The sequence below is a fragment of the Cryptomeria japonica genome, chromosome 11 (genome assembly GCF_030272615.1).
Source record: "Cryptomeria japonica chromosome 11, Sugi_1.0, whole genome shotgun sequence".
NCBI classification, from domain to species: Eukaryota; Viridiplantae; Streptophyta; class Pinopsida; order Cupressales; family Cupressaceae; genus Cryptomeria; species Cryptomeria japonica.
In genome coordinates, this window is record NC_081415.1 from 518850589 (window position 1) to 518876579 (window position 25991).

The window sequence follows — 25991 nt, forward strand, 5'->3', positions numbered from 1 at the left end:
GTCATTAAATACCAAGCATATTAAATTAGAAATCATTTTGTCACTACCTTGATCAATCACCCCCACTGCAAAAATCAGTTTCCAAAAGTTTGTTTTATGCATATTATTTATTCATTACAACTTGCATGAGTCATTACAAACTGATGGGGAGGCTTCAAGAGGACTGAAACACACAATGAGATGTGAGGGAAAATGAACAGGGGAACCTACTGCGATGACATGGTTTTGTTGAGCAGAAAATTCATACTAACACAACAACTCTGCAATCTATCAAACTTCAATCTCCAATCCCAAACTCATTCCCACACAACTTCCATTCATACACACTCTCACGAAAAACAAATAGAGATGTTTCCCTACCACATGCATGCTTCTTCTACCCACGGCCCATTTCTATAAATGACCATGAGAATGACAATGTACATTCTTCCTGCCCGCACTCCACCACGTTCAAGCCACTTCACATGGTAGACACACGAGCAGGAGGCATATTTACCCAACACGGCACCCGGCGGTTGCTAATCCAACACGAGAACCAGAAACAGAGGTTTCTCCACACAAGCACTAACACAAAATTAAACCTATCTCATTCAAAAGTAGATAATTACAATTCAATCCTCCAAATGAATTTGCAGATTTAAAACATTAAAAAAAAAACAAGTGAGAGCAGATCGACAGCCAACAACACTCTATAGGAAAACCATTTTTCTTCTCTTATTGATTCACTCAGCAAAAGCATGAAATTTAGTTATCCAAAACTCTTCAATTCCTCCAACCAACATCCCCAACGAACTTGGAGGGAATAAAAAAGAAAAAATAAATAGTTACTTAACTATTCTGCAAACACCAGACCCATAAACAGTTTTCTAATGTTGGGTTAAACATTATTCACTTATAAACAAGGATTTAGTCTGGCAAAGGCTTTTAACTATTGTTTAAATCCTAAACCCATACACCCCTGACCAAATGCCAAACATCTTACAAATGGGCCCAAAACATGCCCTTGTTGCATTAAATAATGCCCAGACTTGAAAATGCCCCTAAACAGATGGCAAACAAAAAAACATAACAAAATTCCTACCATGAAGTTGGAAAGTTTCACATCGCCTAGTATCCTGGTATAGTTGCTTCTATAGCATACACCCGGGGGTAAATTTTTCTCAAGTCCTCTTGGAGACCAATTTCTATGGATCTCCACCTTGCCTCAAAATCTCTGTTTCTGGCAACCAAGTGGCGTCAGAATCTAGAAGGCCCTTCCACTTGACCAAATGCTCCATGTGCACTTTGTACCTTGTCCTCATTGTTTCTCTACTACTAATGATACTTTCTATCTGTGGCTTCTTCTTAGAAGGCAACTACTGAATGCAATCATCAAATTCTTGCATTGTTACTACTGCATCAGCTTTGACAGTGGGACCCTTGTACAATGTGAGATCTGAGACATTAAAAATGGGTGAAATAGCCACATCTGTAGGTAATGCTACCTTGTATGCATTTTCTCTGTACTTTTCCAAAATCTCACATGGTCTAATCTGCTTCATCATCATCTTTGTATGACTCCCCTGAGGTAACCAATCTTTGTTCAAGTGTACCATGACTAAATCCCCAACTTGGAACTGCACATTCCTTCTTTTCAAATCTGCCTTAGCCTTCACCTTAAGGTTGTTTTGTTGCAATGTTTTCCTCAAATGCTCATGCACTTCCAGCATTGCTTCAACAAACTCTTCCGCATGCCCACTCCTCTTTTCCAAACCATCCATATTTCTGAGTTCAACAACTCCTCTTGGATGTCTCTCATAAATAACTTCAAAAGGACTCATGCCCGTGCTTCTGTTGACAGAGTCATTATATGCAAACTCGACTTGAGGTATGATGGCATCCCAATTACCTCCATGTTCCCATGTCAAACATCTCAAAAGGTTACCCAAGGATCTATTAACCACCTCAGTTTGTCCATCCATTTAAGGATGATATGCAGAATTGAAAGACAAACTAGTGCCCAATTTCTTTCACAAGGTCCTCCAAAAGTTACCTACAAACTTGTTGTCTGTATCACATACAATGCTCAAGGGTAAGCCATGGATCCGAACTATTTCCTTGAAGAACAACCCTGCAATATAACTAGCATCATTAGTGGTTTTACAAGGAATAAAATGAGCCATTTTGCTAAACCTATCAACAACCACAAACATGTTGTCATAAACAGTCCTTGTCCTTGGTAATCCCATCACGAAATCCATACTCAAACACTCCCAAGGTCTGTTCGGTATGGGCAAGGGCTGATAAAGTCTTGCATTTGTTGACACTCCCTTGGCCCTTTGACACACAAGACAACTCTCCAAAAACCTCCTTATGTCTGTTTGCATCTTTGGCCAATGATAGAATCTCTGTACCAGCTCCAATGTCTTGTTGAGTCCAAAATGACCTCCAAGACCTCTACAATTCTTCTCCCTAATCACATTGTCCCTCATGGAACATTTAGGAATACAAAGTTGGCTGCCCTTAAACAATAGTCCATCTTGCAATATGAATTCTGAAAAATCAGAATGAAAAGCACCTTCTAACTTCTTGCATACCTCATACACTTCCTTAAAATATGTATCTTCTGCATACATTCCCTTCAATGCATCCACCCCCATGCTTTGCAACTGAACTTCCTACACCGTCAATGCCCTTCTACTAAGAGCATTAGCCACTTTGTTGGCTTGTCCTTTCTTGTGTTTGATTGTAAAGGTATAAGCCTGCAAACTCTCAGCCCACTTCATGTGCCTATGGTTGAGTTTTTCCTATCCATTCAAGAAACTAAGAGCATGGTTGTCAGTATAAACAATAAACTCTTTAGGTAGCAAATAGTGTCTCCCTTTTTTCAATGCCTGGACCATGGCATACAATTCCAAGTCATAAGAAGAATATTTCTTCTTTGCCTCATTCAACTTTTCGCTGAAAAATGCAACGGGTCTGCCTTCTTGACTAAGCACAACCCCTATTGCAAACCCACTAGCATCACATTCAATAGTAAAAACTTTGGTAAAATCTGGTAAAACAAAAATGGGATATTTGGCTACCTTTTGTTTGAGTTCCTCAAAACTCTTATCTATTGTACCAGTCCATTCAAACTTCGTTTTACCCCCTCCTTTGATGGTGTCCAAGATAGGTGCACAAATGTTGCTGAAGTTTCTTATGAACTTCCTATAGAATCTGGCTAAGCCATGGAAACTTCTAACTTCTCCAAACAGCCCTTGGTGTTGGCCAATTAAGGATGGCCTCTACTTTAGATGGATCCATTTTCAGATCTCCCTTGGATATCACAAACCCAGGATACACCAACTCTTGTTTCAAGAAGTCACACTTCTCCAAGTTTATCTTCAACTGTTGTTCCTGTAGCCTTTGTAGAACCATATTCAAATGTTGCAAATGCTCTTCCTTGTTTCTATTGTATGCCAAAATGTCATCAAGATAGACAACAAAGAACTTCCCAATGAAGTCCTCCAAAACTTCATTCATTAGTCACATAAACGTACTAGGAGTAGTAGATAAACCAAATGGCATGACCACCCATTCATACAATCCTTCACTAGTTTTAAAAGCCATCTTCCATTCATCACCCTCTCTTATCCTTATTTGATGGTACCCTCTTTTGAGGTCTATCTTAGAAAAGTATGAAGCTCCCCCCAGACAATCTAAAAAATCTTCTATTCTAGGAATAGGAGATCTATATCTTATAGTTATCCTATTAATGGCCCTAGAATCGGTACATAACCACCACTTACCATCCTTCTTAGTAGCAAGGACCAAGTGTACAACATATGGGCTAAGACTTTTCCTTACCAACCCTTTGTTAAGTTGTTCTTGTATTTGTCTAGCTATCTCTTCATTTTGTTGTGGTGGCATCTTGTACATTGCCTTATTGGGTAGCACTGCTCCAAGAATAAGATCAATTTGGTGACTTATATCTCTAACTAGTAGTAGATACTCAGGCATTGCATCAGCAATAATCTCCTTGTATTGGTTCAACAACTCCACAACTTCTTTCGGACCTTCTTCTCTACTCTCCTTCTTCCTTTCTTCCCTAGGCTTAAGCACCAATGCAAAGCCTACTCCATCTTCTTCCTCAAGGTTGTTAATGAACTCCTTCTCTCCCACCATACACACTAGATGCCACTTGACCATCCCCTTTCTCTTCTCATTCAGATTTCAGCTTGTAGGTTACCCCATCCTTTTGGAAACTATATGAGTTCTTCTCACCATCATGGTGAGCCTTCCTATCAAATTGCTAGGGTCTACCCAGCAAGAGGTGGCAGACATCCATGGGAAGGATATCGCATAGTATCTTATTCTTATAGCCTCCTATGTTGAAGTCTACCCAAGCCTACTCATTCACAACTTCTTGTTGCCCCTTGTTCAACCAACTGACCTTGTATGGACAAGAATGTGGGAGCCTTTCTAACTTCAATTTGTTTGCAGCCTCCAGAGAAATGATATTATCCGTAGAACCGGAATCAATTATCACCTTGCATAAATTTCCTTGTACTTTGCACATGACTCTGAAAAGAGCCCTCCTTTAGGTGGTATCATCCTTGATTGATTCCTTAAGAAGTGTTCTCCTTATCATGAGGCTTTCTCCCACAACCTCTGTCATCAACTGAATCTCTAGTGAGTTCACACTCACAATATCTTCCTGAACATAAGTGACCCTCCTTTCACCATTCTGAGAAGTCGAATCCTTTTGTAGACACTTGTACTTTAGGTATCCCAACTGACCACAATTGTAGCACTTCATTCCTAAGAACCTAGATCCCCTACCTAATTCATTAGACCTTCCCCCATTAGATCCCCTTCCACCGTAGCCTCCTTTGTTACTTGAGTCACCCGCTTGCTCCTTGGGGTTAGACTCACCTTGGGACCTCTGGCCTTGTCCTCTACCATTGAAGTTTCCTCTACCTTTGTCATTCCTTCCACCTCTCCCTCCTTACTATTGATCACCTTTCCTCTTCAACTTCTCTTCAACTCTAAGAGAAAGTTGAAAACACTTCCCCACTATGTCTGGGGCCAAGAGGCTAATCTCCTCCTATATGTTTATTTTCAAGCCATTCAAGTATCTGGCCACTTTTTCTGGTTCCTCTTCTTGTTTCTTTTCCCTGAGAGTCAACCTATGGAACTCCTCCATATAGGCGTTCACGTCCATCTCCTTTTGCCTTAAACTCTGCAGCCTCCTGTACATTTGTACTTCATAATCTGCGAGCATAAATTGTGTCTTGATCTTCACTTTCATTACCTCCCATGAGGAAATGAGACACTTCCCATTTTGCATCCTCTCTCCTTGAACGTAGTTCCACCAAGAGAGAGCAGATCCTCTCAACTTTCCTTTTGCAATCTGTATCGTATCATGCTTAGGGACCTCATTCAACTCAAAGTGATTAGTTATTTCCTCAATCCATTCAATAACTTCTTCACTGTTGAGACTGCCCTCATATGTGGGTAGTTTGTCAGTAACATCTCCCCTTACTGACTTTAAAGCATCCACAAATGCTTTCTGGTCTGCAGGCAGATCCTTCACTGGATCTTGGTGTTGTTCTTCCTCTTCATCTCCACTAGCACCTTCTTCCATCTCATTCTCCTTATCCTTTTCACCAGACCCCTTGAACTCCTTCAACTTTTTTGCTAGCAGATCCTCCATCATTTTCTTGATGGCTTCAGGAGTCATACTTTTAGGAGGAATATTGTAGGCCTCAGTTTCAATCTACGATTCTTTTGTAGACATACACTTCCCAGCAAGACCTTATCTGGCTCTAATACCAATATGATGGGGAGGCTTCAAGAGGACTGAAACAGACAATGAGATGCAAGGGAAAATGAACAAGGGAACCTACTGCGATGACATGGTGTTGTTGAGCAGAAACTTCAGACTAACACAACAACTGTAATCTATCAAACTTCAATCTCCTATCCCGAACTCATTCCCACACAACTTCCATTCATACGCACTCTCATGGCAAGCACATAGAGATGATGCCCTACCATGTGCGTGTTTCTTCTACCCACGACTTGTTCCTGCAAATGACCATGATAATGACAATGTACATTCTTCCTGCCCACACTCCACCACATTCAGGCCACTTCACATGGTAGACACGCAAGCAAGAGGAATATTTACCCAACATAGCACGTGGCAGTTACTAAGCCAACACAAGAACCAGAAACAAAGGTTTCTCCACACATGCACTAACACAAAATTAAACCTATCTCATTAAAAAGTAGATAATTACAATTCGGTCCTACAAATGAATTTGTAGATTTAAAATATTAAAAAAAAAACAAGTGAGAGCAGATCGATAGCCAACAATACTTTACAGGAAAACCATTTTTCTTCTCTTATTCATTTACTCAACAAAAGCATGAAATTTGATTATCCAAAACTCTTCAATTCCTCCAACCAATGTCCCCAATCGACTTGGAGGGAATAAAAAGCAAAAACAAATAGTTACTTAAACTGTTCTGCAAACACCAGACCCATAAACAGTTTTCTAATGTTGAGTTAAACATTATTCACTTATAAAAAAGGATTTAGTCTGGCAAAGGCTTTTAATGGCTATTTAAATCCTAAACCCATACACCCCTGACAAAATGCCAAATGACTTACAAATGGGCCCAAACACATGCCCTTATTGCATTAAATAATGCCCAGGCTTGAAAATGCCCCTAAACAGACGACAAACAAAAAATATAACAAAATTCCTACCATGAAGCTGGAAAGTTTCCCGTCACCTGGTATCCTGGTATAGCTACTCCTGCAGCACAAACCTGCAATCATGACATTCAATGTGATAATGTCTCTCTGAGACATTCATAAAATAGCTTCAACAAGTCTATTTATATGCATATCCTCCCATCATTACAGATTTTGCCTCGACTTTTTTCTTACTAAGCTATTGTCGAAGGCATACCTATATGAAGTTTTCCACTCAGTTTGTGAAATCAACAATTCAAATTTGAGGAGAAGGATGCAAGACTATAGAATTAATCATAACCAGAAATTTAAATTTATATTAAATTTGAAAAAGATATCTTTTATGATAAAAAACTAAAAAATACATATTTAAATATATTAATTAATTAGAAAAAGAATGTTCATAAAGGAAAAAATCTAATAAGAATATTTTTTTCAATATTATTTATTTTATTAAGATATTATATCTTGTTTTCTTAGTTTCTAAAAAAAGAAAAACAAAAAGTAGGAAAATAAAAATATTATTAAATTTTTACAAAGAAAAAAATAATTTAAAAAAAAGTAAAGCTAAAAGTAGGAAAATAAATATATTATTAAGTTTCTAAAAAAATATAATATGAAAAAAAGTAATTAGCTTTATTCTAATTCATCTTTTCTTTTTTCTTTTAATGATTAATTTTCATTTAAGTGTAAAATTTATTTTAGTTGTTTATTAAATTACAAATAATAGTTAAAATTTATTAAAATTAATTTAATTTATAATTATTTGTCTTATCAAAATGTTAGTAGTTGTAGAATAATCAATTTTAGAATTAGAATATTTCTTAATTCACTATTTTCTTTGATGAGAATATTTTTAATGTTACCTTCTTTTATTAGATATTCAATTTTTTAATTTATTTTAATTCTTCTACTTCTTTTTTTTTCAAGATTATTTATTTATTAAGATAAAATTTAATTTTAATTATTTATTTATTTGTTTATTAAGATAAAATTTATTGTAGAGTAATTAAATATTTAAAATTTATTTTAATTTATATAATAAAATAAATTCCAACTTGGGTGAGTGCACAAAGATGGTGGTCAAAAAGGGGGTATAAATGGACACTTTTTTTCTAAAATCAAGTGAACCTAAACTTGGAGGCAAAATTTGAAAGTCATCCACTCAAGATATGAAGATAATCAAAGAACAAATATTGTAGTACTCTGAATCTAGTTTCCAAACTAAACTTTTTCAAAATTAAATAAGATTAAGGGGGTCAAATCTTTCGCGCAAGAAAAATAGATCCTGCTTTTTTCAGAAAAACATAACATAGTGTTTGACATGCGCATCAAAAAAGTCATAGTTAGATTTAGTATTTTGACAAATCCTTTGGCAAAAAGATAGTTAAGAGTGAGCACTAGAAGATGTGTATTTTTTTGTAATTTTTTGTTGAGTATTTGGTTTTTTATGATTTTTCCAACCGATCACATCGTGAAAATTAGGTACCTATTCGTGCACGAAGCATAAGTTGCACTAAACAAATCAAAAATACAATTTCTTTTTTAAATTGTAAAGAATCAAGTGCACTACAATAATATATAAAAAAATTTAAATTTGGACAAGTATATCAAAAGTTATTAAAAAAATGGTGCACGTATGTCTGTGAGAACTATGGAAAGAAATTCAATAATAATATGTTATTGTTGTTCAAATTTTAAAAAAATTATATGGTTAGAAAGCACAGAAGATGGGTGAAAATATGGTGGCAATTTTAGAAATACCCACTTGATGAAATGTAAACCTGATGATGACAAATTCGAGAAACCAAGTTGATAAAATAAAACACGTCAAAAAGGAGGGAAATCAAACTTCCAAACCGTAGCTTTGTCATCCAGGCCTATTTCCAAGCCTAAAGAGTCAAAAGTGTGTACGGGGTACCTATGGTATAAAAAGTGCATACGGGGTACTTATGGTGTAAGAAGCACGTACACTCTATCTTAACTATAAAAAGTGTGCATGCGCTATTTTTACTATAAATAGCGCATATGAGCTAAGTTTATTTAAATTTTGGGAGTGTGTATAATATAATATTGTATATATAATATGTGTATATACATATAATATATAATATAAAAATATATAATATATAATATATATATATGTATAATAATATATAATATATAAAGTATATATATACACACATATGTGTATTGTCTCCCTCTCAAGCGCGTACAAGGTGCCTCTCTTTCTCTCCCTCTCCGTCTCTCTCTCCCTCCCTCTCCCTCTCTCCTCTTCTCCCTTCCTCCATTCTCTCTCTCTCTCTCTCTCTCTCTCTCTCTCTCTCTCTCTCTCTCTCTCTCTATCCCTCTCTTCCCTCTCTCTTCCTCTCCCTCCCTCCCTCCCCTCACTCTTCCTCTCCCTCCAATATATCTTCTTTTTGTTTGCATATAGATGAGGTGATAAGAAGATTGACAAGGTGCTCAGTTTTCTTTTTTTTTTAAAGAAGATAGGATATAAAGTAGAACATTTGAAGAAGGTGAATGTATTGGTTTCTTTGGATCATGTGGATGTATTGGTTGGATAATATTTATGGGTTGTATGGTGTACTAAGGGGTCATATGGTGTCTTATGACCCCTTAGGTGTTGTTATGGGTCATATGTGTCCTAAGGTGTCATATGGCATTCTATGATCCCTTAGGACTCCATATGGTGTTGTTATAGGTCGTATGGTGCCCTAAAGGGTCATATGGTGTTCTATGACCCCTTAGGATACCATATGATCCATTAGGTGTCATTAGAGGTCATATTGTTTCCTAAGAGCTCATATGGTGTCCTATGACCCCTTAAGACACCACATGACCCCTTAAGACACCATACGACCCATAACGACACCATACAACCCATAACAACACCATATGGTGTCCTAAAGGGTCATATGGTGTTCTATGACCCCTTAGGACACTATTTGGTGTCATTATAGGTCCTATAGTGTGATAAGGGATCATATAGCCCTTAGGACACCCTATGACCCCTTAGATGTTGTTAGGGGTCATATTGTGTTCTAAGGGTCATATGGTGTCCTATGACCCCATAGGACACCATATGGTGTCATTATGTGTCTTAAGGTGTCATATGACCCCTAAGGCACCTTATGACCCCTTAGTACACCATTTGACCCCTTAGGACTCCATATGATGTCGTTATGGGTCGTATGGTGTCCTAAGAGGTCATATAGTGTTTTATGACCCCTTAGGACACCATTTGGTGTCATTATGGGTCATATGGTGTGCGAAGGGGTCATATGGTGTCCTATGACCCCTTAGGACTCCATATGACCTCTTATATGTTGTTATGGGTCATATGGTGTCCTAAGGAGTCCTTAGGACACATGCATGGATCCCTAGTATACCATATGACATGAAAAAACACAAAAAGGATACCATATGACCCCTAAGAATACCATATGACATGAAAAAACACAAAATGGTGTCCTTTAAGTTCAGGTTCTCCTACGACCCCTTAAGACTCCATATGGTGTCGCTATGGGTCGTATGGTGTCCTAAGAAGTCATATAGTGTTCTATAACCCCTTAGGACACCATTTGGTATCATTATGGGTCGTATGGTGTGCTAAGGGGACATATGGTGTCCTATGGCCCCTTAGGACTCCATATGACCTCGTATGTGTCATTATGGGTCATATGGTGTCCTATGGCCCCTTAGAACTATGCATGGATCCCTAGGATACCATATGACCCCTAAGAATACCATATGACCCTAGAGAGGGAGAGAGGGGGGGGAGAGGGATACACCTAAGAGAGGAGGAGAGTGAGATAGAGAGATAGAGACTAAGAGGGAGAGACAAGAGATAAATTAGAGAAAGAGAGATGGAGAGAGAGACATAGGGGGGAGACAGAGATAGAGAAAGGGAAAGGGAGGGGAGAGAGAGAGGGGGGGGGGAAATAGAGGGAGAGATAGAGATAGAGAGCAACATAGAGAAGGGGACTCAGAGAGAGAGAGAGAGGGGGGGAGAGAGAAAGGTAGGGAGTGGGGGAGATAGGGAGATCTAAGAGGTGGATAGAGGGATTGGGAGAGAAAGAGAGACCTAAGAGGTGGAGGGAGGGAAGGTGAGAGAGAGAGAGAGAGAAAAAGAGGGTGAGAGATAGAGAGAGTCTGAGTGAGAGGGAGGAAGGGATGGAAGGAGAGTACAAGAGACTAGAGAGAGAGAGGTGTGAAGAGAGGGATAGAGGGAGAGATTGAGAAAGAGAGGTAATGAGAAAGGGAGAGAGGGAGAGAATGAGAGAGATGCAGTTGAGATAAGGAGAGAGTGAGATAGAGAGAAAGAGGATGAGAGGGAGAGACTTCAGAGATAAAGAATGAGAGAGAGAGAGAGAGAGAGAGAGAGAGAGAGTGAGAGAGGTAGCTAGAGACTTGATAGAGAGAAGGAGAGAGACTTGAGAGAAAGAGAAATGGAGTGAGAGAGGGAGAGAGAAAGAGAGTTAGAGGGAAAGAAATACTTGATAAAGGAAGAGAAAGGGAGGGGGAGGGAGGGGGAGGGAGAGGGAGAGAATGAGAGAGAGATAGAGAGACACTAAAGAGAGGGGGAGAGAGTGAAAGAGATATTTGAGAGAGGGAGAGAAAGAGGGATAAATGAAAGAGAGAAAGAGGGTGAGGGAGATGACAAAGAGAGGGAGAGATACTCAAGAGAGGGAAGAAATTAGAGAGGGAGAGATACCCAAGAGAGAGAAGAAAGTAGAGAGGGATATGCCTAAGAGACAAAAAGGTAGGGGTTAAGGAAGAGAGAGGGGGAATGTAGGGAAGAGATGAGAGAGATAATGCTAATATGAGCATGCTGATTACTGAAATTTTGCTAAGTCTGAAATTTATAAGAATACTCAAAATACTAGAATCTGCATTATAACTTTTAGAGATCTGGAACGACTCTCAAACATCCTGACAATATATACAAAAAATATAACTTAAAGTATAAGATATTTTATGTATATATCCTACCAAAAAAACCTAATGTAATGCTAAATGAATTGTATTTTATTGACAAACAAACGCATATGTGGTTTACAAACTAAAATCGCGTACGGGATTTTTAGTTTCTAAACCGTGTACGTGGTTGGTATGCTTTAAAACCCATATGCAGTTTAGCCTTGTTTAGGATCAAAAAAATAAGCCTAAAAACGTAAGGGGTTCTTTAAATTTGAAAAAACCCATGTGCATTTTGTTGTTTTTCATTTTTTTTTGGGTGTGTCCACTTTTCTGACCACCATCTTTGTGCACTTACCCACTTAAAACTTAAATTAAACATTTATAACAAGAGAGAAAGAGAGAGAAACTAACTATTGATTAGTCATTTCATACCAATAATTTATATATAGTTGTGTCCTTCAAGAGTTATACTAAGGGTAACATGTCATTTGATTACTATCCCCATCTATATCTCTCTCTAAGTTATCTATATCTCCTTGCCTCTCTTTGTATCTCTCTCTTTGCCCCTTCTATCATTCCCACTATATCAATCTTTGTATCTCTCCCTCTCCCCCTCTTTCTCCCTCTTTTTATATATCTCTACTTCTATGTCCTCTTTCTCCCTCTCTCCCTTGCTATGTCTATTTATATATTTTGATCCCTCTCTATATATCTCTATATCTCTTTCACTCACACACATTCCATATTTTTCCTTCCTTATATCTATATCTCTCTCACTCACACAAACACGTACTCCCTATTTCTCCCTCTCCCTTTATATATATATATATATATATATATATATATATCTTTCTCTATCTCTCTATCTCTATCTCTCTATCTCTAGATATTATACCCTCCTCTTCCTTCATCTCTCCTACTCTCTCTCTCTATCCCTCTCTACCTCTTCACATATCACTTCCTATATCTTTATCTTTATATCTCCATGTCTCCCTCTCCCCCTTTGCATATCCTTGCATCTCTTTCTTTCTCTCATGCCACCTTTTATATTTTACACATTATATCTATTCTCTCTCTCCTTTCTACCCTTATCTCCATATCTTTCTATCCCTATGCATCCCTCTCTCCATCTTTCTATATTATCTCTCCCTCTCTTCCTCTCTCCCCATTACACTCTCTTTTTATATCTCTCTACTTCTACTCTTTCTAATGTGTATGCAAATACACTCCCTATTTCTCCCTTCCTATCTCTATCAGTTTTATCTCTCTATATCCCCCCTCCCTATCACTCTCCCTCTTTCTAAGGTCAACCTTTTTGTCTATTACTTGTTTGTGACACCTTACTTCTCTCTCACTCTTTCCCCCTTTATCTCTATCTCCATACATCTATATCACCCTCTGAATCTATATATCATTATCTCCACCTCTGTCTCTTATTCTCTATTTATCTCTCACTCACTCCTCTCTCTATCTCTTTCTATATATATATATATCTTCCTATCCTTCTCTATCTATATTTCCCTTTTTCTCTCTCTCCCCTAGACCTCCCTCTCTCTATTTCTCCCCATCTCTCCCTCCCTCATTCACTCCCTATCTCCCTATATATCTCATTATCTCTATCCATCTATTTTTCTCTTCTTGTATATCTCTACATCTCTCTATTTCTCTTCCAATATATGCGCATCTCCCCCTCTATCTCCCCCCTATTTCTCTCACCCTCTTTCCATCTCTATTTATCTATCCCTAGATCTCTTCATTTTTGAATCTCATTCTCTCTCCATCCCCCCCTCTCCCCCTCTCTCTATATGTCCTTAGATATCTATCTCACCATCTATTTATATGTATATCTCCCTCTTCATTTAAAGATCTCTCTCTATCTCTTACTCTATATCTCCCTATTTTTCTATATTTCTATCTCCTTCTACCTCTCTCTATCTATTTTCCCTCTTCCTCTCTCACTCTATCTTCATCTCTACCTATATCTTCTTCTCTCCCTTATATTTCTAGACATGCCTCTTTTAATCCATCTCTCTCTCGACCTCGACCTCGACCTCGACCTCAACCTCAACCTCTCGACCTTGACCTCTCAACCTCTCTCTCTCGACCTCGACCTCGACCTCGACCTCGACCTCGACCTCAACCTCAACCTCTCGACCTTGACCTCTCAACCTCTCTCTCTCGACCTCGACCTCGACCTCGACCTCAACCTCAACCTCTTGACCTCGACCTCTCAACCTCTCTCTCTCTCTTGACCTCTTGACCTCTATTTATCTATATCTCCTTTTCTCTCTCTATATATCTCTCCCTATCACTTCTTTCATCTATCCCTTTAACTCTATCTAGTTATCTTTATCTCTCCCTCTCTTTATATATCACTTACTATCTCTATCTTTTTATCTCTCCCTTTCTCTCTTTTTATTTTTCTTTTTCATTTTTATCTATTCATCTCCCTTCTCTCTTTTATCTCTCCATATCTCTCTCCTTCTCTCCATATTCCTCTCCTTATTCTCCATCTGTGTCTCTAACTCTATTCATATCTCTATCTTCTTCTTCTCTATCTCTATTTTTATCTCATTACCCATTTCTCTCTTGCTCTTCCCCCCTCTATCTCTCCCTCCTTCTAGCACTATCTCAACCTCTCTTTGGCTCTCACAATATGTTATTGGTAATGAAACTTGATTTTCTTCTCAATTTAAAGGTTTTATTTCAATTATGATTGGATCGTTGTAAGTGCATGCATAGTTAATCTGAAGCTATCACTTCTCCAATAAGAACTTTTTTGCACAAACAATAGTATGACCTAACGAGTGACCTCATGTATTACCCAATTATAAGCAAAAAAATAGACCAATCTTTTTCCTATTTCACCTTACACACCTCTTTCAACATACCCATTGCACACTAAGATGCAAGTGCTAATTTTTAGGTTTATATTGTTTTAGTTTTATGTTCACATTAGCTAGTGTTTTGTTTTTAAGTTTTAGGCTTTTAATTTAAGTTTCCTCGTATCTCATATTCTTTTACTTTTACTTTTACTTTTAGTTTATAGTTAGTTAGTATGTAGTTTTAGTTTTTAAATTAAAATTTTGGTTTTAGTTTAGAATTTTGTTTTAGTTTTTAATTATTTTTGTTAGTTTAGTTTTAGATTAGTATTTAGTTTTTAATTGTTTTTTTAGTTTAGTTTCAAATTAATATTTGGTTTTAATTTTTATTAGTTTGATTAGTTTATTTGGTTTAGATTTTTAATTTGTTAATTAATTTAGATTTTTAATTTGTTATTTAGATTAGTTTTTTAGTTTGTTATTTAGATTAGTTTAGATTTTTAATTGTGTTATTTAGATTAGTTTAAATTTTAATTTGTTATTTAGATTAGATTTTTTAAATTTGTTATTTAGATTAGTTTAGATTTTGAATTTTGTTATTAGTTTAGATTTCTTTTTTGTTAATTAGATATAAAGTTTGTTTTTGTTATTAGATTTAGATTTTGTTTTTGTTAATTAGTTTTTTTTTATTATTTAACTTTAAATTATATTTTGTTAATTAGTTTTTAATTTTATATTTAAATTGGTTTTGTTAATTTAATTAGATTTGAAATTTTATTTCAAGAACTAATCTTTTTGGTTTGCGCCTTTGTAGGGTATCCATTTTCATGTGTCAAAGACAATATATGGAGATTACTAATGACATTTGGTGCAGGGCGTTTGAAGAAGACTTCATTTTGAAATCGATTGGCTTTTTACTATAGCGAACACTTCATTTTGGTGCTTAAAAAGAACTTTGTCTATCTAATCTATATTTTTATTCATACATGTTTTGTGTTCTAATAAATAAGAAAAATAAGTTTTAAGGAACCGAAACCTTTACATAGGAGCATAAGAGATCATTAAAAAGTAGCCAAATCTGCTAGGGACAACTTACAAAAATACTGGAAAAAACCTAGTCAACCAAAAGGACAACAAAAGAAAGGAACAGCATAGAAGAAAAAACTAGAGAAAACATAGCACAACTAAAAGGACTTAAAGAGCTCCTCCGCCTTATTCACTAGCTAATCATAGTTTGTTGCAACAACTTTGAATTCTTCCAGGTCCATGTTTGGCTTTTTCTCCTTCTTTTTACCTTTGGTCCTTGTTCTAGGTCCTTGCACTTATCCCGTGCCATCCATATCAGGATCAATCTCCAGGGAATCCTTCTCCTCTTCCATTTTGTTGATGAGGATTTTTGTGTTGCTAGCTGAAGCCTTCAAAATATTTAAGCTTTGTTTTGCAATGCTTTTGAGGCTTTCTTCAATTTTGTTGACTTTTTTGTCAGTTTCCTCCATTCTTTGATCCATACCAATCTCATTATTTTTCCTCTCAATCAAGTCTTTCTCGATTTGCTTGAACCTGGGGTTAAAGGAGTCTCTGATCTCTTCGGCTTTAGCAACTATTTTAGTTAGATCCTCAACCTGTTCTGCCATTGACTTTCCTCTGCCAAAACTAACAGTCTCTAGAATTTGGACACTGTGATTGAGCTTCTTAATATCCTCCACAACTTTCTTGTAACTAGAAATTAGCCACTCAATGGTGTCCACAAAGCCTTTCAAAACCTTCAGAGGAGGACATGAGGAGGGATATTTATCACCAGCGTTGTCTTTTTCCATATTGGGGTTGTCTCCAACAGTAAATTTACCAAATTTTATGATTCTTTATTCAGAACCTTCCCCAATGGTCTCCTCCACATTCTGGTCGAGGTCCGGGTTCTTTCTCTGCACCTGTTCCTCAAGCTCCATAATGTTGGCATCATGTTTCTTCTATTTGTTCCTTGTCTGAATAGAAATTTTGTTTTTTTATTTTTTTGGGGAGACGGGGGTTCCTTCTCAGAATCCACAAAGACCTCTTCCTCCGAGGAGGAGCTAATTTGGAGAATTTTATCTTTAGATTTATTCTTGCTCTTCAAGGAGGGAGGCTTGGTTCTCACATGTTTTCTTTTCTTACTAGCTTCTGCTTTAGATTCATCCAGGTTCTCTTCAGACTCACTCATCAAATCACTATCTGACTCTTCACCTAAAGAAAAAACACAATCTGACCCTTCCTCCTCAGACTCTAAAATAGAAGGCTGAGGGTGGGTAATTTGGTTGGATTTGAGGGGGTCATAAATCAAAACCATGAGACCTTGATGCATGGCAGTATCACCCTTAGGGTTTTATTTATGGGTCTTAATGGTAGCATTCATGGAGTACATGTTTTGTGTTAATCTAAGGTGATGATAGAAGTATCCTTTCCTCTCACCTTCTAAAGGATCTTGGGTGAAATAGAATCTATCATCATCTTTAGAGGTCATGCCTCCCGATTTGTGAGAGGGAATGACCCAAGCAGTAATGGGATAAAGCCAAGTCACCTCTTAGCCACTATATAAAATATGTGGGACAAAAGTCTTCATAATGGGTGCTATTTGCCTACCTACACCGACTTCCCCAGTACATGTGTTCTACAGGAAGGAAGTCTCTCAAGGGAGAGAGCGTATATGGATGCTTGAAAGATAGTCGCATACTAAAGATTTTTTTTTTTAGCAACCAAAAAACCTTTTACTTGTTGACTCAAGCACTGTGATACATGCATGTCGAAGAAACCCCTCATGTACCCTTTAATTTGAGATAGAAAATTTATTGAGATCTCTGAGTCTTTAGAAATTTTAAGCTTGGTATGTCTGAGAAGTGAGTGCCATGGAGTGGAGCCAATGCTACCAAGCTTCTTTCTATCCAATTGAATGTAGTATTCTAGGCAAGGGGATTCAACAAGTATTGTCTTGGCTAACCTTAGGATTTGTGTTTGAATGTGCTTTTATTTCATTGCAAAATCAAACAAACATTTTGTCTAACATATTTTTTGAGTGTATGTAAAACAAACAAGAACATTTCACAATCAACACCACACTTGAAACTAAAAAATTAAACCTACACTTTTATTAGTCTATCTAGCAGCACACTTATGTCCCATAATTTTATGAAGAAGTCCATATACCGTCACTCTAGGAAAAATCAGTCCTACCCAAAGGTCATTCAGAAGAGAAGATGTTTCTTATACAAAAATTGTAAACTTTTGTTGAAACATCGCACATTTCTATATTGTTATCGAGATTTCCAAAATGGTCTTACAACAAAATTTGAACTTGAACCCTTGATATCACAAGCTTTCTTTTTTAGAAGAGCCTTATCACAAGTGCATAACAGAGAACAATACATTCAACCATATTATCTCCCAACACCAGTAAGCTTGTAGAGACATCATTTTGTTGCATTTTTTATCTTTTAAGGCCCTTACATAGTCACATCATTCTAGCTTGCCACATCTTGTATGTCCTTGCATAGTCTCCACCTAGTTGCACCTTTCATCCTTGCATATCTCACTTAGTCATACCTAGTTCTTTATGTCTTTTAGATCATTCCATTCAATCATACATTTAGTCCTTACATCACATCTTTAGTCCTTGCATCTATTAGATTGCTTCATTTCATTGCATATTCACTCCTTGCGTTCATCCATTTAGGTCTCTCTTAAAAGGTCTTGAAACAAACATTGGTTATCAATCCTCTTGTATCATTTGAGGCATATTATCCTTGAGTTAGGGAATATTTTAGCATCTTTGAGTAGGGTGGTCCACTTGGAGTTCATCATCTCCTACTTAGCACACTCTCTCTTGATCACTTGTCCTTATGTCTCTCCATCATAGCACAAGTAGCACCTTACATCACAGTTTCCTCCAGACCTAGAGTTGCCTTGAATCCTTGCATTTTATCATAATAGGTTTACCATTGGTAGTCTGCATTTTTAGGGTTTGCATTCCATCTAGAGTCTCATATGTTATCCTAGGTCAAAGATCAGAACTATCATAAATCTCCATGCCTACCTTGGCCCAACAAATTAAAAATCTCAAGAGAGAAATATATGATATTCAAGTCCAACAAAAAGATTTAATGACCCCTCTTGAGATAAAATTTCATGATATCAAGAACAACATGCTTCAAGAAATGATAAAACAACTATATAAGGTGGAACAAGTAATTGAAAATCAAAAGTCAAATCTCAAACTAGATCACATGACTCCCTCACCAAGACCATAAAACATTTCTTCCAAATATCCCTCAGATAGACAATTTACACCTTTGGGATAATTTATTGAGTCGTCTTTGAAAGAGATTCTTGAGCACAATCTTATCACATTGCCTAAAACAACCCCATGAGGATGTAAATTTTTGAGTAACTATTGTGCATATCATAGACAAAAAAACATAAGACTTCAAATTGCATGGAATTAAAACATAAGATTCAAGACCTCCTTGACAATGGTGTCATCAAAATTGAAGATCCCAATGACTCACCTAAAGAGAAACAAGGAACTACTCCTAAAAATGATCAAAAACATATACCTATGTCTAGCAAGGCTCCACATGTGGTCTCCATCTATTCCACAATTCCTTCATCTCCTAAAATTTCACAAGAGAAATTTTCACCAGCTCTTCCAAATGATACACCTGATAATGCATCCTCCCAAGGGTTGTTTGCAGCAGAAATACACACTAATATATGTCTTTATATAAATCCCTTGTACTATTTGGAAATGAAAGATTCAATGCCACTAGATGCTTCTCTTTTAGAGAGTCTCATACAAAGTCCATCTCTCTCATGTCAAAACATTGATTCTTTGCCAGAATCCCCCATCTATATTCAAATTCCAATCCCATGTCAAGAGGATGATTCAGAGCACAAAGAAATAGGTCTTGAAAGGATCAAGATCAAGATCCTAAAAATTTTCCATTGCATACTAAGTTTGACCAAGATCTCATTTCCTTTCAAGATCGCCCTATTCTTGTCCATTATATCCATGAACACAACACCTTTACAAGTCCCATTAGCCTTCCACTCCCTGAGAAAGGTCAAGATATCCCTTCCATTCTTCCTAATGATCCCATTGAAAGCCAAGAGTAGAACACCTTTAAAGAGAAATCCAATGATCTTCCTCCTTGTCAAGATCAAAGATCCTTTCAAATTCATCTACCAAAACACCCTATCATCCTTTTAAATCCTCAACAAGATCCCCTTGTTCCTCCATCTCCACATCCTAAACCTCCATATACACTCCAAGATCCCATTTCTTTTCATGATCCCATATTTCCTCCCATTCCATCTCATGAAGAGCTTGTCATTTATCCCAATCCCCTTCATCATCATGATCCTCCTCATGATTCTAACATGTTGACACAAGATATTTATGAATCCCCTACATGAATAATGGGTTCCTCCACTTTGGTCCAACCTGATCCACTTCACGATCCTATCATTTCTTTCATAGCATATCCACCTCATAATGGACTCGTGTGTTCTTCTTCAAGCAAAGTGTATCTTATTGGTTCAAAAATATTTATAAAGGCAAAGGGGTAGACCTTCACAAGAAAGAACCCCTCTATATCAAAGAAAATATTAAGGGTCATGGCCTTAGTGACATTCCTCAAGACATTAGTATCCCTAAGAAACCAAAATCCAAATACACGCCTTCCCCTTCATCCCTTCCATCCATTTTAGGTCCCTATATCCCTCCATCCCTTATACAAAATCAACAAAGGCACACATTTTCAAGAACCTTCCATCCATCCAAAATACCTCCATATCATTCCTATCCATCCACACATTCTTTTCCTTCTCCAATAAATTTGGATGTCAAGCATAGAAGTCATTATTGGTAAGAGACATTGCATTGTTATTTTGATGTTGTCATTGACGGAAACTTGAGTCAAATATAATCTAGTTCATGATTCATTCATACCAGAAGATTGATTGAGGTCTAGTGAGGTTTGCTGATGAGTGTTTTCACACACTCACCAATAGTCGGGTATTTTATGTGAATACTCACCACCTCTCCTGAAAAGCAATAAGTTTTGGGAAACCAAATACTCCAAGGTCTCTATAGTCGGGTCTCGACGGTGATGGGTAGCTCAATGGTTGATGTGGTTGTACCTGTCAAGGGGCCTACGGGTTGAAACAAATTCCAATAACTTCCAATAAATTAACTTTTTTTTGTATTTTATGATTTAGATTCTCTTTCAAAATAAACTACAAAAGATATATTAGGGAGACAAGAAAATAACAATGAAACGAATATAATAAAAACTTAATGAACTACACAATTAGCACCCTACAATTCAAAAATCATCAATATCATTCAAACCAACATTCAATAACAAACCTCCAATAAACATGCAAAGTCCTGCAACCTCACAAATTCATGGAAAGAATACCACCAAAATATCATTCTATCACATTGATTCTCATGCACCACTTACATGCATAATATGATTCATAAATCAATAAAATATAAGACCAAAATAAGTTGTCGATTTCAAACAATAGACATTACCAAATTGCAAAGAAAAAGTTCATAGCACATACACATAGATTATGCAATCTATAAGCTGATTCTTGTATTAACTCCAAAGAATGTATCATAAAACTACTCAAATTCATAATGTAGACGTATAAAAATGACCATATTCCTAAATGAATATTTTATGTTCATTTCTTTATTTGATTAAATCCAATTTAATTAAATTATCCACATTCTTCTATTTTATTAAGTAAATTACTCAATTTATTTAAATACAATTCACTATACCATTTAATGAATAAATCATTTTATTCAATTAAATTCCCCCTATCCACTTTTAATTAAATTCAAATTTAATTAATAGTTATCCTAAATTGAATAAATCAAATTTATTTAATTACAACCAAATTGAATAAATCATTTAATTCAATTAAATCCTATTATCCCTCCATCCACTTACATCTCCCACTTGCCTTCCTAAACCCCTTCCTAATATCTTCTAGAATCTTCTAATCACTTCTAATTAACCTAACCCCTCTTCTAAACTTTGTCACATCCCTAAGCAAAGGGAAGTCACTTCTCAAACCCTCAAAGTCTTTGATAACCATTGAAGGCTTTCAACCTTCAACCACTGAATCCCCAAAGTCTCCAATAACCATTAATGGTTAACTCAAACCCTCCTACATGGTTAAAACATTTGTTTTGACTCAACCTTCATCCAACCCAAGGGTCTCATCAGGCCATTAATGCTTTGACCATGATTATCTCTTAATCATTTGCACAAAGGTTTATCCTTGGATTAACTCTTAATCCAGTGGGTAAGCCTAACTTAGACTTGACCCTTAGCCTTTAGATAACCATGAGGTCTTCTCAGGCCTTTAATGCCTCCAACCCCTTCTCTCAACCCAACCCTATGTTGACACTTGTCACCATTTCATTGGTGCCAATTTATGCACATGGATTCCCAACTTTCAAACTCAACCCTTGATTAAACCTTTCAATCTTGACCATCCATTGCCCTATTCTTGCTATAAATAGAGCTCTCATTCCTCCATAAGAATCATCCTTCAAATTTGTAGCATCACACTTATGCTCAAATACATTCAAGCTTTCTCATTTTATATATGCTCATCATTTAGCCTCTCTTAAATCAGGAATTAGACTAAATATGCATGTTTAGAATAATTTCTTTATCATTTTAGCTCAATCATAGATTAAATATAGTATGCTAGGATAGTATTCATACTAATCTTGTCATCTTATCATTTAGTTTATTGCATTTTAAAATCATACCTAGCTTATAATGCATCTCATACTAAAATCTATCAAAGCATCCCTCGTTCTTACATTTGCCATCCGTGAACCATTTTGCTCAGTGATCTGAGAGAAAAACATTGGTTTGAGGGACACTGTGAGATAGAGAACCATGGGACCCACCTTGGGAAGCTGAGTAATACTTTGTTACTCCATAGCTTGCATCAAGAAGTCCTGTGTGTGTGTGTGGACAAGTCATTTTGTAATATTTTCACATATTGAGTTTTATCAGCCCACTTTTCCCGCATACATTTCTGGCGCCCACCGTGGGGCCCGACCCCAAATAATAAATCAGTTTTTCAAAATAATCACTTTTGCAGGTCCGCGGGAAATAGGAATCAGTGCATGGGAAACATTCCCTAGCGCATCTGGTTAATAGTCTAGCGCATCCCACTCACTGTTTAGCGCGTGGGCTCTATACTTTAGCGCGTAAAGACCTTTCTTTAGCACATAACCCCACTAATATTTTCCTGTAGGTCTCGACGCGGGCGAAACACCGAGTAGCGCATGCAATAAGCAGAATAGCGCATCCATCCCATAGTTCAGCACTTGTAGACCATTATCCAACGCGTGCAATTAAAACGTTAGCACATCATATTTCTAATTTTCCTGCAGGACTCAGCGCGGGAAAGAGAAAAAGACAGAACAGCGCTTCCAACACACAAAATAGCGCATATAGAAAACAAAGTAGCGCGTTGATCTTTAAGTTTAGCACATCAAAAATATATTGTAGCACATGTAGTTTATTATTTAGCGCATCGAAGATAGAAACAACATTGTAACCGGAACTAAAATTTTAGACTTGTTGAAGTCCACAAAATCCTCCGTTTTTCCTAACTATTGTGGTGGTATTTTGCAGGATTCTAACAGTTTCTTGCAAGTGGGGCAGGGGATTTTATTTTAAAAACGATTTCTTTTGTTAACCGCCAAATCAAAAATTTTGATTTGTTGACCAAATTTATTTTCATAGATTAGAAAATCATTGATTTGCAAGGATAAAATAAACACCATGTGTTTGTGGAGCAACATCTCCACATAGATTTTAACAAATCACTGATTTGAAGGGATAAAATAGACCAAATTGATTGCTTTGTCTCGAAAGTGGAAGGAATATGCTCTCCCCTTAACTGGATGATCAAAAATTCAGACCGCTCTTACAGCTTTCATTATTTCAAGCATTTACATCCATTAGCAGGCCTGCCTTCCCGAGGAGTTGCAATCAACTCTTAAAGCCATTTATGGCCGGTGTGAAGGAAATGATGTAAGTGGGGAATGACTTTGACGCCAAGAATTCCAACCCACTATAATCAAATGTGGAAAGAGACGAAAGTCCTTTTCAACGGTTGCGTGTAGTGATTAGCCTTTCCCAGTATCCTTGAGATACATAAAGCCTTTGTTCTAAAGGTTAGGAAGCCTCCTGAGGGAGTTTATCACTGACGGTCGAATGGGAAGCCTGATTACAAACCTTAGAAATAGAAGCTTTGAACGAAGTCAGTAACCATACATTTATAACATCATAGTTCAATGGTGGGGAAGAATCCGCCCCCAAGATTACTCACCATATATCTCCCAAGATAACTACTCAACTGTGGAGCGATTCACTTTGGGTTAATTTCTGGCAAAAGGCAAAAAAAGGGGCACCCTCTAGGGGGTGACACGGCTGTTTGAGCTGATGGAGTATCGAGACTAGTGGGTTATGATGTTATTTATGACCCTTGACTAAAGAGTCTTTCTGAAGTGTATTACTTGTATCCAAACCTGTTAAAACATTGGGGATTTGAACACATCCTCACAAAACATACACTTTTTGTTAGATTAAGCAAAAATGGTTGTAATTTTTGTGCCATGCTTGCATTTATTACTTCAGAAAATCATCCATCACATTTGAAAATTTCACAACAATATTCAAAATCCACAAGAAATCAACCAAAAGGAAAAATCAGCGTAGTTTAGCGCATCAGAGCAATCGTTTAGCGCATGGAATACTTCTGTTAGCGCATCCAAAACCTCAAGTTAGCGCGTTGGTTCAAAACAGTAGCATTTTCATCTTTAAGGCAAAACAGTTTAAAGTCCTTTAGCGCATTCAAAAAATAGTCTAGCGCGTGGCAGCAACATCTTAGCGCGTAGGAACCAAAAGTTAGCGCATAAAGTCAAACAGTTAGCGCGTCACAGGCCCAAGGTAGCGCATAGCTTTTTCAACAGTTAAGACAACAATTTTTAAATAGTCCGAACATTAGCGCGTGGAAGCAACAATTTAGCGTATGGAAACCAAAAGTTAGCGCATATAGTCAAACAGTTAGCGCGTGGCATTTCCAAGATAGCGCATAGCTTTTTTAACAGTTAGACAACAATTTTCCAAAAGTCCAAACTTTAGCACGTGTCTAGGGGTAGCTTAGCGTGTGTGGTTATTCTTTTAGTGCATCGAGTAATTTTAGTAGCGCATGTAGACTCTGTTCTAGCGCGTGATCTAAAATAGAAAAACAGAGAGCAAAACCAGAAAAATTTTGAAAATTGCAAAAACATTTTTAGAAGCCCTTTTCATCAAAATTCATCTTTCATCAAACCAGAGTGACAAAAACAAACCACTAAACCTATTTCTTGAGCTCAATTTGTGTCAAAACAAAAGTTGTCAGAATCCTAAACGAATCACGCAATAGAGGACATCTCTCCTATCATAATCCAGAATATTTCATCATCAGTATCAACAAAATCCTTTACCATCTTATGGATTTTTATCTCAAAAACACTTGTTTAAGATTTTCAAATTGTCAAATCCAGTTTCCAGATCGGGAAGCTTTTATCCATATCATTTGACATGCTTTGTCATGAAGGGGCATCTAAACCTTCACTCTGATAAAGTAAGATTTGAAAATTTTCAAAAACAAAAATCAACTGAATCCAAACCAATCAAAGGAAACCATTGATCACTCATGCATGACTAATCCCCTTATTCTGAGAAGAAAGAACCTCTATCGTAACATCACGTTGGAGAAACAACAACCTAGTTTTTCCAAATTCATCAAGAGAAATAAGTTTTTATACATCAATCGTCAACTCTTCAAATCTCATCAGGTATTCCTTCATCATGTCAAATGTTATATCCGAAACAAATCTAGCGAATTTGACAAAGAACCATTGAAAACAAGAGCATACTATCAAAAGTCTTCTTTTAATCAAACCATCAACCGCAGCGGAAAGATCAATCCAGCATTCTTGCCCGACGAGTGCATCACATATAACACATCTCGACCAGAACCACCGACCCCTGAGCAACACATCGAAGAGACTTTTGTCCCCTTCATCACTGAAAGTTTCTACTAAAATGTCTGTTACTTGCTCTCAAAGAGACAAACAAAGCAAGACACACGCAGAATCAAGTATGAATCGCAGATTGTCAAATCCTTTTGAAGTTCCACCCGTAGAAGAACCTAAAATTACTGAAGCACTTCTTCGGGAATGTCAAGAAAACACTTCCTTCCAAAAACTTGTCGAAAAACTCATGGAAAATGACAAAGAAAAATATCTGCTCATGCTTACAAGCAAAGGCGTTAAACTTTCCGAAGATTTCGACGCAAACATTTTTCAAACCGGGTCTCGACAATATACATATCAAGAACAACAAAGAGAAGAAGAAACTCACATACCTAAGCAACATATTCCAGAACAACAC